This window comes from Macrobrachium rosenbergii, chromosome 48 (assembly GCF_040412425.1).
Source record: "Macrobrachium rosenbergii isolate ZJJX-2024 chromosome 48, ASM4041242v1, whole genome shotgun sequence".
NCBI lineage: Eukaryota > Metazoa > Arthropoda > Malacostraca > Decapoda > Palaemonidae > Macrobrachium > Macrobrachium rosenbergii.
In genome coordinates, this window is record NC_089788.1 from 61,472,048 (window position 1) to 61,492,047 (window position 20,000).

Below are 20,000 nucleotides of genomic sequence, written 5' to 3' on the forward strand. Positions count from 1 at the left end.
GCCACATAAACGTTTATGTTGGATCAAATGGTTGTATTGTCCCCACCAACAAATATAGCACATCTCCTTCAGCGGTAAAATGAACCAGAACACTTAAAGAATGAGGCCAATGCAGTTCCTCCCAAGTGTCCATAACTGGTCTTTTCTATTCTGGGGAGGTTCCTTAGCCTTGCTTAAGGCAGAGGGGCTGCATCATAGCAAAGGAGGCTAATAGGTTGTACACCTTGCCCAGGGTTGTTCTGAGGGAAGTGCAATACAAGGCAATCTCATTTTGTCCTTTGCTTGAAGCTCTGTAAATTGTGTACGTTTGTACGCATATCCAGGAGCAGGAGAGATCCCCGTAGGGGGTAGTGCTGTCAGTGCTCTTGACGCGGTGCACTGTGCATTACTCAAGGTTCTTTGCAGCATCCCTTCGGCCCCTACCTGTAACCCCTTTCATTCCTTTTCCTGTAACTCTGTTCATATTTTTTTTTTTTTTTACTTTCCACCCTCTCCTGATAATTGTTTCATATTGTAACCTCGAGGTTTTCCTCCTATTACACCTTTCAAACCCTCTTACTGTCAATTTCCCTTTCAGCGCTAGATGACCTCATAAGTCCCAGTGCTTTGCCTTTGGCCTCGATTTTATATTTCATTCCAAGAGAGAAGAGACTAAATCGTTTTACATGAAACTGTTGTTATTGTCACACTCTTCACTTCAATGACAAGAAAAAGAAAGGATAAGTATGTAATTCAGTGTTCACTCGTGAACTCATATCTTGCATCCTTACACACTACGGTTATCGGACAGTTTGCTTAAGCACTAAAATAATTCATTCTGAGAGCCCCTCTGAGAACTGAAAATTTTGTAATGATTCAGAGACAAGTCCTTTAGAAAACCTGCTCAAGAATACCTGCCTACGACAAAGGATGAAGCAGATTGTTTGTCATTAACAAGACACTCAGTGAATCTACCATTTTAAACGTTCCCGTGTAAGTCAAAGGGGAAAATGTAGTGTGCAGAATACTCAAGAGACAAGAAAAGCAGATTATCGGTCATTAGCTCCGAAGGCAAATGGTTGAAAACAGAAAAAAGAAACTCGGTCAGAGTCGGACAAACAAACATTCTGGCGTCTTTGAGTATCTGGCTGCCAATATTTTGGTTCGACCTTTTATCCGTGCTAATAAATCGTGCCCCTGAGGTAGGTGGTTCCATTTATAAGAAAGAAATGGGTATCCTAAGGCAAGTACCAATCTCCATAGATATTTCTTGGCTCTCTTGCCACAGCCTCATAGGACGGTCGTTGCGTTTTCACACCATGAGCTGTAACATTCGAGGGAGTCATTCGTTCACTGGTGCAACATTGAATTTGCATATGTTCACTAATGTGTTTTCTAATCCCGATACAGGAGACATGAAACTGCAGCCTTTTTAAAATGATACACGATGAAATGAATTCTGACTGGGTGTATTTCCTTTGCACTGACTGCGCATGATATCCAAACAGCTAACGATTACTTCTAAATAAAATCTACCTTGGGATACTTTTATTTCTTGTAGGAAATAACTAATAGTTTCAAAAAAAAAAACAAAGAGAATTCTCCGAAGTCAAGGCAGATAAGAATATTATTCCTGGAACTAAATCAACAGAAGAACTTTTTTATTCTCTTGAGTCAAAGTGAGTAAGAACACAACTCCAGGACCAAAATCAACAGTGAAGACTATTTTGTTTCCACAGCTGGGTGTTATTCGTTCGGCGAGCGGGTTTTACGAACGTAATCTCCTTGTGACGATGGAATGCAAAGGTTGGTCCACCAGATGAAGACATTTGATCATCCACCCTCCAATCATCAAATTTTTTGATTTTTGCTGACCTGTTGCGTTTGTTTTTATTCCATCTAACTTTGAACCATTTAGAGTTTTTATTTTATTTAATGTTTCAAAAAGTTAGTCATAATCATTTGTAAGATCGTCTGGCTTTCCTTATCATTTGTTATTCAACAATTACAAATCAGGTAATTATAATGAACCACCACCTGTTGTTTGATATCTACAGTGGTTGAGAATTTATGAAAAACAAAATCTACGTCAAAGTAATGGGCCGTCTGTTTTGCTGCTCACCATACCCTCATAACAAAAACCACCTGAATTAACATACCAGTTCAGATCTTTAGTTTTTCGCTTTGTGTTGATTCCGCCCTCAGATGCTCAGAAAACTCCGTTGATCATCCACCATCAAAAAAACATACCAAATTGTATCTTTACTTTTTTTTTGAGTTAACGTTATGCCATAATCGTGCGTCTGATAGATATAGGCTAGGCCACCACCACCCTTAAAGATCAAGATTTAAAACAAGACCACCGAAAGATAGATCATCTTGTACATTTGATTTTCATTCGGTGTGTCTCTCTGACAACGCTCTGAACAGCCTCTCTCTCTCTCTCTCTCTCTCTCTCTCTCTCTCTCTCTCTCTCTCTCTCTCTCTCTGTGCTTTGATACCCCAGCCTCACAGATTCGTATATAAGCCTGTGAGAAATTTTCTTCAACATCGTCTTCTGTCTGAAGTAATATATGCATATGATGACAATGTCTTTAAATTTAAGCTGGTTTTCAAATTTAGACCTTCCAGGTGGGGAGATAGCTGGGACCCAACCCGTCTTTGTGCTAGTGAAGATAGCCCTCTTCCATACTGCCCGAGCCTTAATATGCCATCTTTGAATCTGTACAAGGTACTTTGGCCCTTCCAGGTCATGAGATATAGCAAAAAGACCTTAATCCAAGACCCCTTCCCTTTTTGACCACTCCTGTTGTTCAGATCAAGATAATAACAGCTCTTGTCAGTATGATTCACTTTGTACTTTAGAAATTGGAACCGCGGGCCCTGTTAAGAAACCGAGGTCTTCGTCAGAAAATGAGAAACCAGATTAAGAGACTTGGCTCTACGTAGGTCCTAAGACAAAACTCTTTTTGGATTTACCGAACTTTTGCTCCAAGCCCATTTAATACGTGTTGAACAGGTTAAGGAATAATAATCAGGTCTAGGCGTGTTCTTTGTAGCCCCACCCTTAAACAGATCAAGGTCCTTGCAGCTTGTGCTGGGGTAAGTAGCTTTCTTGATAAAGAAATTCGAATTTTTAATTGTCCATTTGCTTCACTATATAAAGTAGCTGGCTTTTGTAGGGGCACTTCCTTCATCAGTGCTTGATCTCCCTACAAATCTCCCTTTGTTTTGTCCTTGACGATTCCCTGTTTTATGGTTCAACTCCTTTTGACCCTCTGCACTGTCTCTCTTTAGCCCATCAAACATCCTTCTTTTTGACCAACCGGTGATTTTCATAACAGCAAGGTCCTAAGAAGCCTAGTTGCTCTCATATGAAAGTTTTCCTCTAAAGGAAGACAGCTATCTGTAAAACCCTACTGACCGGTGAGTCCTTTCTAATTTGGTTTCTTAATGCACTATGAATCTAATTTTTTTCACTTTTTTCTCCACGTCTCCTGTTCCCTTCTACTTCCGATCGGTTTCTGTTCTACCAACGGGCACTCGAGCAATTAACAACTGAATGGGTTCAGTGGGTTTAGGAGAAACATGCAGCATATGAGTTTCACTCTCGGTTTCAGAGAGCTTCTTTACTTTTTTCCTACAGCTTTCTTTTTTTTTACAGGTAGTAGCTCCTTGTTGAGAGCCCCATACTTTTATATTAGGTAAATACTACTATTCTCCAAAGTTACTAGTTTCTAAATACAACTGTATGTAACTCCCCACGGAAACTTCTGTATTATGCCAGAATAACCTCTATCAGATAGTATTCAGCAAGGTCAAGTACGAGGTTGTGGAAATCAATAACATGATTTTTGAAGATTATAAATGATAAAACATTTTTGTAATAAAAATCCACAGTTATATTGTAAACTGTATTACTATGTATTTTAACGTAAACACTGATGAGGAACACCGTTCAGGTGTTCGAAAGTCTTTGCTTTTGTCTTTTACACAATAATACAGTTTACCATATAATTGTGGATTTTAGTTTTCTGTAAAAGAAAACTATTGTGCCGGCTTTGTCTGTTCGTCCGCCCTCAGATCTTAAAAATTACTGAGGCTAGAGGGCTGCAAATTGGTATATTGATCATCCACCCTCCAATCATCAAACATACCAAATTGCAGCCCTCTAGCCTCAGTATTTTTTTATTTTATTTAAGGTTAAAGTTAGCCATAATCGTGCATCTGGCAACAATTTAGGATAGGCCACCACTGGGCTGTGGTTAAAGAGTCATGGGCCACGACTCATACAGCATTATACCGAGACCACCGAAAGATAGATCTATTTTCGGTGGTCTTGATTATACGCTTTAAAGAAAACTCGATTGCGCTGAAGAAACTTCGGCGCATTTTTCACTTGTTTATTACACAAACTGTTTTTCTAGCAAAACATTTGTATCATTAAATCTTGGATACCAAAATCCATAGTGGATCGAGATTTTGGTAACTGAGCAGAACTTCACTACTTTTCATATTTTTCAAGAATCTTGTCTATAATTCGTAACTACAAGTAGTGAAATGTTAGGCTTATCTCCTATAAAGTTGTCTTACACAAGCAAGAAGGCGCAGAGTATATCTGCAGACGAACATTGCTAGACACCCTCGAAATATAAGTATGCTGAAGATATGTTTTTTAAAAATAAGGCAGTCTTTCTGAGACGACAATTTTCTTTCTGTTTTGCAGGGTTTCACTGCACAGAACATCTAACACACAGCTGTATTTGATTCGGATTTCACTGCATCCCGTAGGTATAACAATTGATTATTTCATGTTTAATAAAAACAAATTGTCGATCAGCCGTCGCAGTGTGACAGGAAACCGTTTTTTGTTTTTTATTTATCTGTTTTCGATGACAAAGATCTAATGCTACATACCCGGACTCCTGGTAAGATCTGTGCTGTTTTCCATGTTTCTAACTTTATAGAATATAGCCAGCTATAAACTACAAGGCCCGATTGGTTATCCTGATAGTTTCTCTCTTAAATCTAATTTGTTATTATCTTCATTCTTCATTGTCATCTAATGGTTCATCTGTATCGTCTTCGACGTTTTCAGTACCGGCGTGCTAACCCTCTCTCTCTCTCTCTCTCTCTCTCTCTCTCTCTCTCTCTCTCTCTCTCTCTCTCTCTCTCTCTCTCTCTCTCTCTCTCTCTCTCTCTCTGTTACATAAACCAAACTGACATGCAAATTCCACACAGCTGTTACCACCTGTATCATATCTGGAAGTATTAGCGAATACCAAGCTCGCACTATGAGCAGAGCTCGTCGTAGGCATACCCCGAAAGATAACTGTGGCATCATGCATTGCCTGACACCGACCGGCGTACTGATTTACCCGTAGAAAACTTTTTTTTTTATGCACAAAATGCTTTACCTCAGTACATCTACCTTTTTCTTTATCTTCCTTGGTTATCGATAGTCGTGTAAGAGTTGAGAGGGAGTTTTTATCTTCACGCAAATTGTATCATGATTTGACTCCAAAATCCTCTGACCCAAAGCCATATCAAGTAGTCCACTCAGATTTACTCTGGAAGTTGTATTAAGCCCCTTGTATTCTTCAGTCATTAGGAATAAATCATAACTTACTAAATCCTAATTAATATTCGTTATTGTATCGTGTTGCGTTAGAAGTCCTTTTCTTCAACTATAGGCTATGCATATTCAAAAGCCATTTTAGTTCCATATCTTTATTTCAATACTTTTAGGCTACTTAGCAGCCTTCGTATTACATTTCCAACATCTGTGTATAGAGAATGCCACGCACAGGCACCCTTACGAACCAGTTCATGTTTATATTCCTAAAATCTAGCCAATCCATACTATTTACATTCGTATTGTTGTATTTACAAAGGTTATAGTTGTATCTCACGAAATTTTTACATATCCTGAAGCTTGAATTAGTTTTTTTAATAAATAACAAATATTTCCTGTTGCCTATATCGTGTTATTATTAAAGCAATTTATTCATACCGCACAAAATTAGAAGAGCTTTTCCATGGTTAACATTGGGCATTTAATTCGTAGTTATCCTCTCAATTAGTAATGTAAGATTTTCTTTAGCCGTAACTCCCTTTTAAAGAAAACGAGACTTACTAACGTCGACAGTAAGTTCCAAATCGAAAAGATAGAAAACTTACATGATTCCAGTTTCCCGTTGGATTCGCGTTTTCCGTCAAAACTCAGGAGAGAATCAGTACATAAAGCCATCATTAAGTGGTAGCAAATGTCAGTATAATCCTCTGCCGCCAATTGGATTTAGGGGTGATCATCTTACCCCGCTCTTTTACTGTATATGCTGCAACCTCTTTCATTCCTTTTATACCTCTGTTCACATTCTCGTTCTTCCATCTTACTTTCCACCCTCTCCTAACAATTGTTGCATAGTGCAACAAAGAGGTTTTCCTCCTGTTACATCTTTCAAACCTTTCGACAATCAGTGTCCATTTCAGCGCTGAATGGCCTCAGGTCAAGCCTTGGGCCATTCCATTCCATACATATACAAGGCAACCAAATGACAAAAAGGATATTTTTAAATCACTCGGAGGAAAGTGCATTCCCAGTGCAAATCTAAGGCTCACTGTCGTTCAAATAGTAATCCTAGAAAGGCTATAGTTCAGGGTCTGTTTCTCTCCTTCTACTACCTTTAAACCGTTTGGGTTCACTTCCTGCTCCCGTTTTCTTTTTCCAACTGTTTTTTTTTTTTTCTAATAACCTTCCTTACTTTAAGAGATAGAAAGGTCTGTAGCTTCCTTCGTGATTAAGTCTTTCCATTTCCATTCCTCTCCCGTTTATTTCCTTCTGGTCATGGTTATATAAAGGCATTTGATTGCCCTTTCAAGTAACTTGTGCAATAGAACATGGCATGAAACTATGATGGATTTATTTTGTTAATCAAAACATTCAACAACTTTTGTCGTGATGTATTTTCAAAGTGGTATTTTCATAGTGAATAAGCAGTACCAGTAACAATGCCGAGTGGTACCTCAATAGTCTCAGACTATTGAGGTTGGTAACAACGCCTATAACTTTGAATTAATGTAATAGTGTGTGTTGCATATTTTCATTTATATAATTATTTCCACACATACACATACTGTAAGTATGGGAGGTCTCAAGGGCGGTCTCGACCTCGAAGCAGGTCACGAAATCGGGTTCTCCTCGGAACACCATGTCCTATATGTACTCGGTTTCATGCCTCCTGGCCTTGGTTGCATGGGCCGAAGTAGGCTTGGGGCCGCTAAATATGTATGTATTTTAGACATACGTGCATGTTAATTGAAACAATTTAATGCCTATGTCAGGACAACTGTGAAAGGTTTTCATTTGTGACAGCTTGTCTCTGTCTGCTACATGGAGATAAAACATATATTGTATACGGTATTTTTATTAAATCTCTTTGGAGGACGTGAATTTTACATGGTAAAAATTTTATTGGAATCCATTACACTAAACACAGACGGGTGTTTTAGTACTTTCTATTTGAGGAAGTGTCTATCTGTTCAACACATCTGCAATGTGCTTAATAGAATCTAAAATAAATCACTGCACATTTTTATGAATTTATAAATACCATTAATTTGCATAGTGTACCTAAAATTACAATGCATAACAAACAAGGAGTTAATTACATATTTAGATCTAACAAAGTTTTATGGCATATGAAAACTTAAGCCCACCTTTTGCCCTCGGCTTTATATTATATTTATTCATTATATCAGTATAAGCTGCTGAAATAATTTCAAGTTATGAAGGTGAAATCAGAAGTTTGCTTTGGCTTTAGAACAATCATACAAGATAAGATGATGGGACACCTGTCCAGCTCCTCATTTCACGTACTTTCACTTATCAGTAATCTACACTGAATTACATTACAAGTGCCCTTTTGTCTGTTAGGGTGAAGACTGACGCGCGTACAAAGCTAAGGTCATTTAAGCACTCCCAAAAAATAAATTTCAGTGAAGGCATCCATCTGAGTAATAGGTTTAAATCTTTTTGCCTTACTGGTTCTTTAATTGATTGACAGAGTGATTGACTGTAGCAATTAGACAATGAATCATAAAGTCGGACTTGGACTCGCTCTTGTCCTTTGGAAGCTGCGGACTCGACTACAACACTGGTATACATCTACAGTATTATGTAAGATATATGTTTGTTTGCAACCATTTGCATTTGTAAATGAATACGTACAAATACATACATATTCACATTGACAAAGTATTAAGATGTATGTGGGCACCTTTGTGTGTTTATATGTTTTCATACATTTTAATGCATAAACATTTGTTCTACATATATTGATGTATACAGTTGTATGCATTCACCGTTATTGGTTGACAGCACATGCAACTTCCCTAAAGAAAGTGATCAAGTCTTGAGGAAACTCCACAAAGTCATAGTTATCGTCGAGATGACATAAGTATTTCCTTTAGGCAACACAGGCGACACCTGCAACATTTCCTTTGACTTCCAAGAATAAAAATCCTATGTATTCTTCAGTCATCATCATCATCATTATCCCACCTCGGAAATATTTGGGGCTCTCCCATCCAGCCGGACCCATTTATTTGTCAGTTACAGTTTTCTGTTTCCGTGAATAGCCTTTTTCGCTGTTCAGAACTGTTTTTGAAAAGGTGTTTGATATCTTCTTGAATGTTTCGAAGTTTTCCCGTATTTTAGTTTTCTGCAAAAGGAAACTATTGTGCCGGCTTTGTCTGTCCGTCCGCACTTTTTCTGTCCCTGCTTTTTCTGTCCGCCCTCAATCTTAAAAACTACTGAGGCTAGAGGGCTGCAAATTGCTATGTTGATCATCCACCGTCAAATCATCAAAGATACCAAATTGAGCCCTGTAGTCTCAGGAGTTTTTATTTTATTTAAGGTTCAAGTTAGCCATAATCGTGCTTCTGGCAACGATATAGGATAGGCCACGAGTACCCACGACCGGGCAGTGGTTAAAGTTTCATGGGCAGCGGCTCATACAGCATTATACCGAGAACACGGAAAGAGAGATCTATTTTTGGGTGGCCTTCATTATACGCTGTAGCGGTTGTACAGAAAACTCGATTGCGCCGAAGAAACTTACGCGCATTTTTTACTTGTTTAGTTTTTGGGACAACTTGCTTGAAATCTTGGGGCTGTGTAATTTAAAGATTGTTTACTTTATTGAGATTTAAGAAGCAAGACGCTAGTTTTGTTTACCTCATGAAGATGCAAGACTTGAAATTATGTACCTCGTTATCATTATAATATAGATGTTGTTCACATCACAAAGTTTTGAGATAAGGATACTATTTACTTCATATAGTTGTAAGAACTTAGGATTGGCTTCCTCGTTAGAAGCTAAAGTCATCGAAATTCTTGTTCCGGTATCTAAGGTAATAGAAAAGCATTAAGACCCATCATCAGAATTCCATGACCTTTGTAGATTGACGATCTTCCGTCCGCCTCTCTCATTTTAGCAACAGGTTTTAACTCAAAAATTTAAGGTTACCTACAGTTCTCGCCTTCAGAAATTGAGTTGGATAAAATATTTTAGCTCAAGTATTTGAGCTGGATAAAAAGTTGCGACCTAAGAATTTAAGCTGGATTAAAGATGTTAGCTCAAGTATTTGACTTGGATAAAAAGCTTCGACTAAGAATCTGACTTTGATAAAAGAGTTTAGCTTAAGCATTTCAGTTGATAAACTGCGACCTACGAATTCGAGTGTAATAAAAGGTTTTAGCTGAAGTATTTGAGGTGTTTAGGAAGTTTCGACCCAAGAATTCGAGTTAAATAACAAATTTTAGCTCAAGTATTTGAGTTGGATAAAAAGTTTCGACCTAAGAATTCGAGTTGGATAAAAGGTTCAGACTTAAATATTCAAGATAGAAAAGAGGTATAACTAGATTTCAGCTGAATAACTGTTCTTGACTGATAGGCTTACGATGAATAAAAAATGTCTTAATTCCCATTGAATCTTATAGGATGTGGATAATATTACAACAGTATTCCCTATACAGTTAAAGTAGACAGTAAATTCTACACGCGAAACATTCTCAGTGATATTTATACATTTCCTAGAAATTATAGTAAAAAAGAAATGTGTGTAGGTCAGTCATAGAACATATTGTTTCTCTATATTTTAACACTTCACGAAGAGGATTGGAAAATACTTTTCATAACATAAATATTGCGGTACGTTCTTTGATCTTTTACTAATAATCTGATTTATTTTTTTCTAGCTGAAGGTCGTCCCATAAAGTGTGGCTGCGCAGGAATTCTCTGAGGGAAACACTTCAATTTCCGTATCACCAAACCATCAACTAAAGGATTGTTAAATGTACTGCGGTTTTACCTCTTCAGACTTACTTTCGTTTAAAGGTATGGTGAACGGTGAACTTTCACGCGTGTTTCTTTCCTTGGTGTCCCTACAATACCGCAGTTGAACATCTGTACAATCTACAATAACAGACTACCTCGAATCACCTGAATCCACTTCTTCACACCAGTATGGTCCTTTGTCAGAACCCCACGCGTCTTTTGATTTCTAGTATTTTCAACCTTCACCTCCTTAGACCACACATCTAGTTTGTAACTTGCATGAGAAGGAATTTGTTCAATAGTGCATTCATGTGTTCGCACTTTTGTTTCCCATGGCGCCTTCATTGTATCATTACTCTTTCATTTGGTAATCATATACACTTAATTCTTCCACTACTCACAATGATTTCATTATACGAGCATCTGAGTTTCCTTTTAATCTCATAACTTCACAAATGGTTTTGAGCAGCCTCTGATTACAATCACATTGTAGGTCTTTGAAAGGGTTTCCAGATTTCGCTTGCTAAAAATCACAAAGGAATCATCCTTGTCTGTGTGGTTAACATGCAACTGAGTTAAATGCACAAAAAGGCTCCTGTACCGACAACTTATATGCAAATACACAACTGCATACTATATATATATATATATATATATATATATATATATATATATATATATATATATATATATATATATATATACACACACACACTACATACAAACAATGTCCACATATGGATAATGAAATATGTCATTCAGCCTAGCATATAGCTAGGGAAAATGAAAAAGCTTTAAAACGTACATTCACAAATGAGATAAATGACACATTCCTCGCGGGAGATAATCAGGGTTGAAATTTAAGAATGTTGGTCTGGGCAGTACTTCGTTGAGTGACGAGCGGTACCGTCGTCGGCCCATAAGCCCTCTATATATCCGTAAGGTAGGGCTTGGGCTGGGTGTGCAATTTCACCCCAAAAAGCTTGCCGTAAACAGCGAGGGTAGTTTATGCCTTCCTGAGCCACTTCCTCCACGGAACAGGAGTAGTATATATATATATATATATATATATATATATATATATATATATATATATATATATATATATATATATATATATAGTAAACAAGTATTTGCGTTCTCACGATTTGCGGACTCATGTATTCATGGATTTCACTGTAGAACATATCTACCAATTATTTGCGGAAAATTCGCCCATTCGTGGTATTTTTCACTGAGAAATATTCACTGATTACTGTATTTTCATTTCATTTTCATGACTAAACGCACTTTTCGTGATAAAACTATTAAAATACTCAGGTAACGCTCGAGTTACAATAATTCACCTTTTTAAATTTTGTGCGGGCGCAGGCAGCAGCGTAATCAGGCAGTGAGAGAGACCAAATCTCCTAGTTAAAAAAGTAAAAGAGAACGATAAAAGTATTGTTAGTAACGTTATACTCTTGCGTAAATGCGTACATCCATAAACAACTGACCGAGAAACTATTGTTTTGCCTATAACCGAATCGGATAACAACAGCCGTTTACCTGGTATTTCAACCATCATACAGTAATAAACAATTACCTTAGGTTACAGCACAAATGACGTTAAGTAGAATAGGACAGATATATTCTTACATTATACCCTTATCCGGTATGGATAAAAGATCCTCAAGAAAATATACTGCTAAATTTAGGCTGCAAGTTGTAACTGAAGCTGAGAAAACAATGTTCAAGCTACTAATGACTATACAGTACTGTAAATTATTGTGCATCGGTAACATGGATGAAACTCGATCGTAATTAAAATTGGAGAGAAAGTATTTTAATCAAAACTACTGGGCATGAAAGAACACATTACTGTATATACATACATACATACATACATATACATACACACATATATATACAGTATGTATATATATATATATATATAGTATATATATATATATATATATATATATATATATATATATATATATATATATATATATATATATATATATATATATAATATATATACACCCCACCATTGATTCAACTTTTATCCTCTCGTCTTTTATTTACTTACTTTTCCCTAGAGTTCCCATTTATGATCCTCACCCGCCCCCATAAGCTTCCAAAAGAAAAAAAATAATAATATAAATAAAAAGCCTCCGAGCTCCTCGCGCGGAGTCGGAGAAATTCCTAAATATTTGAGTTGGTGAGTTGACGTGGCTCTGAAGGCTTCGGGCGAACCTTTCAACTTGATTGGCAAGTTAAATGTCGCACTGCATCGTCATTGGCACGTCTCCCAGGAGGCAGATCCAGGAATTTGATGCTGCCGGTGTCTCCAGACCTTTTCTTTTTCCGACATGATCAGTAAACGTTGGGACGTACTGTAATAGGATCGACCTTTAGCGCTCACTTTAAAGAGGTGAGATCCTATGGGAAAGATCCCTCTCCTCTGTATGTAATAACGAGAAATAACAGGAGATTAGGAAAAAACTGATGACAAAAAGACAATATAAAATGAAATTGCAGAACTGAAGATAGATATGTTAGAGTAATGAGTCAAATTTAGATATATTTCAAGATTGTTTTAGTCTCAGCATTAGCTCGGAGTCAAGCCATGGAAAAAATGAGTCGGATCCTTTTCGACTTTTTGAAAGATAATATAACTTTGTTAAAGTCACAAGTGAAGCTAGAATACTTAACTAGACATAATGTTTATTCAGTATTAAATCTTATACTCAAATTTTAAACAGACATGTTGGGATTATTTCACACCCTGTAAATTTTAGAAATATTTCTTGGCGTTGTTCAACCTTATGTCTTTTTTGACTGCCAAGACTGCATTTCAGTGTCGCTCCTGCTTTGCTGTCCTATGTCAGATGTGCAGTGGTAAAGCACTTGTACCTTGAATTGACTGATACAGTAATATGCGAATCGAGTGAGGGTTGATTTCAAACAGAGGGACCATATTCCAATATCACCTGTCGTTCAAATTGCATGAATCTGAAACGACAGGTTTCAAATGAATTTCCTTCCAGCTTTCGAATTAGCTGTTTTCTTACTCATTTATCGCACGTAGGTCCTGGGTAGGACTTTACCAGGCCCAAGGCATCTCCAAGAGAAGGGGACCTGTTTGATAACATATTCAGAAATAACACAAGATTCTTTGATGTTTGCCGCGAATGCAGTTAAGAGTCATATGAGTCTAAAGGAGCGGGTCCAGGTTATGTGTTCTTATACTGTACAGAAATTATTTTGTTTGAAAGAAGCCCAAGCCCAGTCAGTTGGTGGACTCCGACAGATGGCTGGTGACTGTTTGGTGTTTTCATGCCATGCAATTATCACGTATACTCCAATATAATTGGGCGTATTCCTTTTGCCCGTAAACACCAGTAACCGAAGATACTAACATATTTGAGCAGCAGAGAGCAGGAGGAGAACATGGTCTCCAGAAAATTTCACTAATCTCCTTGATGCCCTCCATGTATGGAGTGTTTTTTATTTTTATTGTTGTATGTTTATTTTGGTCTCATTAGGGGGGCGACAGGAAACCTGATTTGCTTTAAAAACGACATTTTCAATGACTCTCCTGGTATTTCCTAATCCACTCATACAGAGGAACAAATACTTAGGGCGCGAAAAAATAACTTGCTGCTAGTCCAGCCACTACTGGGATATGATAACTAAAAGAATGGATGTAAGATATCGAGGAAGTGGGTTTTCTTTATAATGAAAACTTGTAGTTTGTGATTTCTCTAATTGTTAGTGAATCCGAGAAAGGAATTCTGTTGTCCTTTTCCCATTCTGTTTCAGATTTCATGCCCGGTATAACGATATTTAATTTATATGAAAAAATTAAATCTAACTCACATCGGATTAAAAAATGTCCATATGGTATCTACATACCTCGTCCAGACCATACCTGTAGGCTATAAGGGGTTTTATTATCTTATTTCAAAATACTCCATACATAGATTTTTTAGAACAGGGTTAAGTGGCCGGCTTATGTTACACCCGAATTTCTGGATGAAAAGACATTATTGGAAATGTATAGTTTACGAGTTTCAAGTTTTTTTTTATACCGAGCTGGAGATAGTCAGCAAATGGTGGTCTGACAAAGTGGCCACTTCGTCTTTCATCTGTACCTTGGTAAATAACGGGTCCACGTCTAGACTTTACATTGTGAAGGGGAGTATTTTCATAACTGAATATTATGCAGATATATTCAGAATGCTTTTGTGAGAGGGGAAAACACCCAAAAATGGAGAAAGGAGCATTACTGTCATTTTGACTGTATACACAATAAAAGATGTATGATATTGTAGTTGTGTTTTTGGAGGCCAGAAATCTCGGAAGTTGTTGGTTGATACTCTAGTTTGCCACTAACACTCAGCTCTTCTTGTCCTGAGCTATTTTTCTAAGTTCTATAAAAACCCTCTCAACGACTTTCCCGATACACTAGTGGTCCTTTGATTAATGAAGTCAAGAAATTTTGCTTTTGGTCTGTACTTGGGTGGGTGATCATTAGGAAATGCCAGTCACCGTCGGCACAATCCCTCGGAACATCCGAGGGAGGGTCATGGGGCTAGCCATCAAATTCCTAAAAGGGTTGCTTGAAAGCGGAACGTTAACACTGAGCGTTAGGCCCTGCTAGGGGCGAAAAGCGTTATGGCGATAAAAAAAAAAAAAAATAGGCATTTCTGTATTTGCGTGCACGGGCCGCATTTTCCCGAGATGTAACCGAGTACCGAGACCGTTCCCTGAAAAAAGCGGGACGCTATATCTTTAAAACTAACCATAGAATTTTCTTGAAAATAATCTCATCGTATGTTTCCCACACCCAAATTACCAATGGTATATGCTTAATCTATCCTAACCTAAGGGCATGGCAAAGAACCGGGGCTTTAGCATTACTAGCATACATCTCAGGAATTTGCGCACGGGTCACGTGCCATGTGCACTTTTGCACCAAACGGACAGCGTGGGATGGCTTTACTTTATTGACTATTATCACGTGAAAATTTCCTTTACAAAAATCTTATCACGACTGCACGAGACGAGGTGCCTTTACCTGCTCCGTCGGTCGTTCGTTTCTTCAAGCAACGTATCATTTGAGGATGATTTAACTCTTATGTTTTCCCGATAACCATCTAAGGATCTTTCAGCGCGTATGAAAACCGGCTGAGGGACAGAGAAGTAGCTGTTGTGGTCTTGGAGAGAGAGAGAGAGAGAGAGAGAGACAGACAGACAGACAGACAGACAGGCAGAGACAGACAGAGAGGGGGGAGGGGAATATTACAATGCACTTACGATATACGCAGTCAAAGACTAAAATATTGTGAGAAAAAATATAGATATACTGTACATATTCAAGGACAAAGAACAATGTAACATAGCAAGAGGATCATTTTCATGCAACACATACAAAGACACGAAGAATACTGCAAGATAAATAGAGAGAGAGCGAGAGAATTCCCCAGCTTAGAAGGCTTAGACTCTGAGGATGGCAGCAATAGTTGTCTGTTGAAATATAAGTGTGCTAAGAAAATCATAAAAACCTCCGCCGAAGGTACAGAGCAGGTAAACATATGGATGAATTTCTGATCATGTCTGAAGTTTGCCTTCATCATCATGGATTTTGTTTTATCCCTATGGGACATGCCGTGGAGTGCTGCAGCTGCAGTAGTTTGAAATATAGATAATTATAACACAAAACATCTCATAAAAAACAAAGGCAGTCCTTGTAAAATAAACTAAATAACAAAAAACAGTGGATTGTAGGTTTCCCCTACGAAACAACATAACGGAAAGGGACCGGATTCGAAGGAGGAAAGGAAATGCCTCCATCCCAGGCAAGGGATATAGAAACAGGCTAAATTACTGTAATTATTTTCATTGTCTCTCTAGATGCAATGTAGAAGATGCCAAATACCGCCATAGGCATGAATTCTAATTAGTATCAACGCCTATCACGTTTAGAGTAAGTAAGTATTTTTCGGGATGAGATCTCAACAGGTCGCTGAAAAACATGATGACCAACGAGGGAAGTAGAAATAATGATTTTAATCTTTCATTTCGTACCGTTACTTGTTTTATTGTCATCCAATTCATCAAGTAGATTTTGTCTAATCTCATTTCTATCTACGATTCCATGTCTATATAGTTATCATGCTTTGATCGTGACAAGAAACAGACATATTTATGGAAATCGTTTGGAAGAACATACTGAAATGTCAGCAACTGACAGACAGTAGCCTAACGACTGTATTCTGTGGTTCCTCGTTGGACGAGTCGGTAGAGTTGTCGGCTAGCATTCTGCTAGGCCCGAGTTCGAGTCTCCGGCCTGCCAATGAAGAATTAGAGGAATTAATTTCTGGTGATAGAAATTCATTTCTCGGTATAATGTGGTTCGGATTCCACAATAAGCTGTATGTCCCGTTGCTAGGTAACCAAATGGTCTTAGCCACGTAAAATAAGTCTAATCCTTCGGGCCAGCCGTAGGAGAGCTGTTAATCAGCTCAGTGGTCTGGTTAAACTAAGGTATACCTAACCTAACGACTGTATTCTAGCTGTTTCATAAAACCCCATTGCAGGTTTGCTGATGTTGAGGGAGAAAGATGTAGGAAGGAAAGAAGGAAGGAAGGAGGTCCGAATTAAAAGAGAATGGGATGGAGCCATTTACATTTTCTCTACCTGCCTATTTTATGGTAGTTGGGGAGGGTTATCTCCTATTTGCATCGCTACGCGTTTCTCATACAGAGGCTGATTGATTATGTTTTCTCCGGCTCTTTTGTACGGCAACAACATTGCTGTTACTGGTTTTCATACGGTCCCTTTGCTCGTGCGGCAATGCAGGTATAGCTCAGACTCATCTCAAAGTCTAATACAGTATTTTGAACTAAATATGGTTCGGCTTTCGATGATACGCACATTGAATACCCAGTTGATGTTCAGAGTCCCTGATATTATTATTGGCATTACGGTGGTCTCCGTATCAAAAGCAGACAATAATAATAAAGCTGTTAATGACTTGTATTTTCATTTCTTATACACTAATAAATTCTTTATATACTAAACATAATTAGGATCTTAACACAGCAAAGCAATCTACAAAATATATTATGGTAATCCAGTTTCCTTTAGACTCTGATGTTTACTAACCGCAAATTCTTGTCAGCCACAAAAACAAAGGTATAGGTTGACAGAAAGATGACTGGAGGTAGTATTCATGATTCTACCAGATAACCTGTTTTCAGAAATTAAGTCTTAAATATTCCGGTGAATGTGTCTTATACCTTACCACAGATCATGAGAGCAGTAGATATAAGTAAATTTAGAAATACGGGCTTTTTCTGCTGATTATTTTTATTGTTAGATGATGATTTACTGTCAAAAGTTTCGGATCACTTTCAACGTACAGACTGGTAAGATTCAACTTGTCTAATATTCTTGAAATTGAGCAATCAAAATATGTGATGTTCTTGAAATAGTAATGAAATTATTTATGTAACAATTGTTGTTTTAACGCAAAGAAACGCCAGTAGTCTAATAAACAAAAAAGTTGAGTATACGTATGGCATTTGTTTTCAGGCAATTTTTAGGTTGTGAGTTTTTTTTATTGCTTTACTAGAAATTTCATTAGCTCCTCGTGGCAACTACAGGGTCATATATAAAATTCAAAGAAAACGGAAGAGTGATAGATAGACAGAAACATTTACATTTTATTTTTTCTGTATTCGCCTCTTTCCCTAACCCCCATAGAGAAGACGGTAGGCTAATTAAAATTTATTGCCGCTCGATAAAATCCACGATTTTCTCTGTCTTTTTATACCTCTCGCTCCCTCTTGTGAACAATAAAAAAAAACAAGATTTTATTGTCTCCAGATGAGACTTAGTAGCTCTCTCTCTCTCTCTCTCTCTCTCTCTCTCTCTCTCTCTCTCTCTCTCTCTCTCTCTCTCTCTCTCTCTATTATTTTTGAGACTAGATTTCGCAGGTAGGACATTTTTCTCTTTCTAATTTTCATAAAAATGAAGTAGATAAGAATTAGCTGTCCACAGGCAGAACATTCTCTCTCTCTCTCTCTCTCTCTCTCTCTCTCTCTCTCTCTCTCTCTCTCTCTCTCTCTCTCTCATTTTCAGAAAGACAAGGCAGATTAGAATTCGAGGTCCGCAGGTAGGATGTGTTTCCCCATCTCTGGCCCTCTTGCTGTGTATTCACGTACTCAGAGTAGACCTTCAGGTATAGAAAACCAGCCGCTCATTGCCATATCTCTTTTGTATCCAGATCCATTACCCGTTCATTGAATGCACTCATAGATGTCTCTGTTCCCCCCTAATCATCCTTCAGTCAATGGAGTCAGAAGCGACAGGGGAAAACCAATTACTTCCGGTAGTTACCATTCGAGGAAGCCCAAAGGACCATTTGATTTTTCACATGGTTCCTTACATTGTCTTGTGCCATTCTGGAAGAATGCGGCTCTTCATTCTGCTTCGTGGTTTGTCTTTTTTAATTTTTTAAACAAAGGTTTAGTCATTTTACGACTCGCTGTTTCATTTTATATTCTTTAAATAATTTTGATATTTTCGTTGTGACTTTTTATTCATTTCTCTTTGTAACGAGCATATCCTCTTGTTAATGTTGAAAGTTTCTTCTTCTTGTAAGTACATTCTCATTTTTAGTTTTCTGTAAAAGAAACTATTGAGATGGCTTTGTCTGTCCGTTCGCACTTTTTCTGTCCGTCCTCAGATCTTAAAAACTTCTGAGGCTAGAGGGCTGCAAATTGGTATATTGATCATCCACCCGCCAATCATTAAACATACAAATTGCAGCCCTCTAGCCTCAGTAGTTTTTATTTAATTTAAGTTTAAAATTAGCCATGATCGTGCGTTTGACATCGCTATAGGTGCCTACAACACAGGCCAGCACCAGGCCGTGGCTGCAAGTTTCATGGGCCGCGGCTGAGAGTTTTATGGGCCGTGGCTGAGAGTTTCATACGGCATTATATGCTATACAGAAAACTCTATTGTGCCGAAGAAATTTCGGCGCATTTTTTACTTGTTTAGTCCAGTGTTCAACAGTCATAATGGAATTACAGTAAGTATGTTCAGTCGCATTCTAATGATTCATTCTCTTTCGTCTGGAGAGACGCAGTTTGAAGGTAGAACACTTTCCTTAAACTTCCTGAAAATAGAACGATAGATTGGTTTAGAAGGATTTTATATATATATATATATATATATATATATATATATATATATATATATATATATATTTATATATATATATATATATATATATATATATATATATATATATATATATATATATATATATATATATATATATACATACATATAACAGTGAGCCTTTTTCCACTTTTTTTCAGTAATAGTGGATGACTCAAGAGGAAAAACAAGGCAATAGTCATGGTTGCATTCATCCTGTAACAAACGAATCTAGGATGAAACGTTGTAGTGGGAAAGCTTCCTCATCACATTTGTAGAGGTAGGCCTATATCATATTATGTGTGTGTGTGTGCTTGTGCGTATGTGCGTGTGTATGAATGTAATGTCCACATATTCTGCACTTGTATGACTCACTGCCATTGTCAGATTGATAAGAACCACTTAAATCTGCAATGAGATGCATCCATGATTTCCAGTAGCCACCCTCTCCGCTGATGCAAT

General features: G+C 37.5%; 1 protein-coding gene across 2 annotated transcripts in view; it reads left to right on the forward strand.

Annotated features, from left to right (window-relative positions):
• LOC136831453 (facilitated trehalose transporter Tret1-like) overlaps positions 1-20,000 on the forward strand; it is a 280,303-nt gene that overhangs the window by 244,892 nt on the left and 15,411 nt on the right. For both annotated transcript variants that reach the window (XM_067091927.1, XM_067091928.1), the window contains 3 exons: positions 4,706-4,766; positions 10,241-10,379; positions 19,700-19,818. The gene's annotated coding sequence lies outside the window, so the exon portion shown is untranslated. The remainder of the gene's footprint in view (positions 1-4,705; positions 4,767-10,240; positions 10,380-19,699; positions 19,819-20,000) is intronic.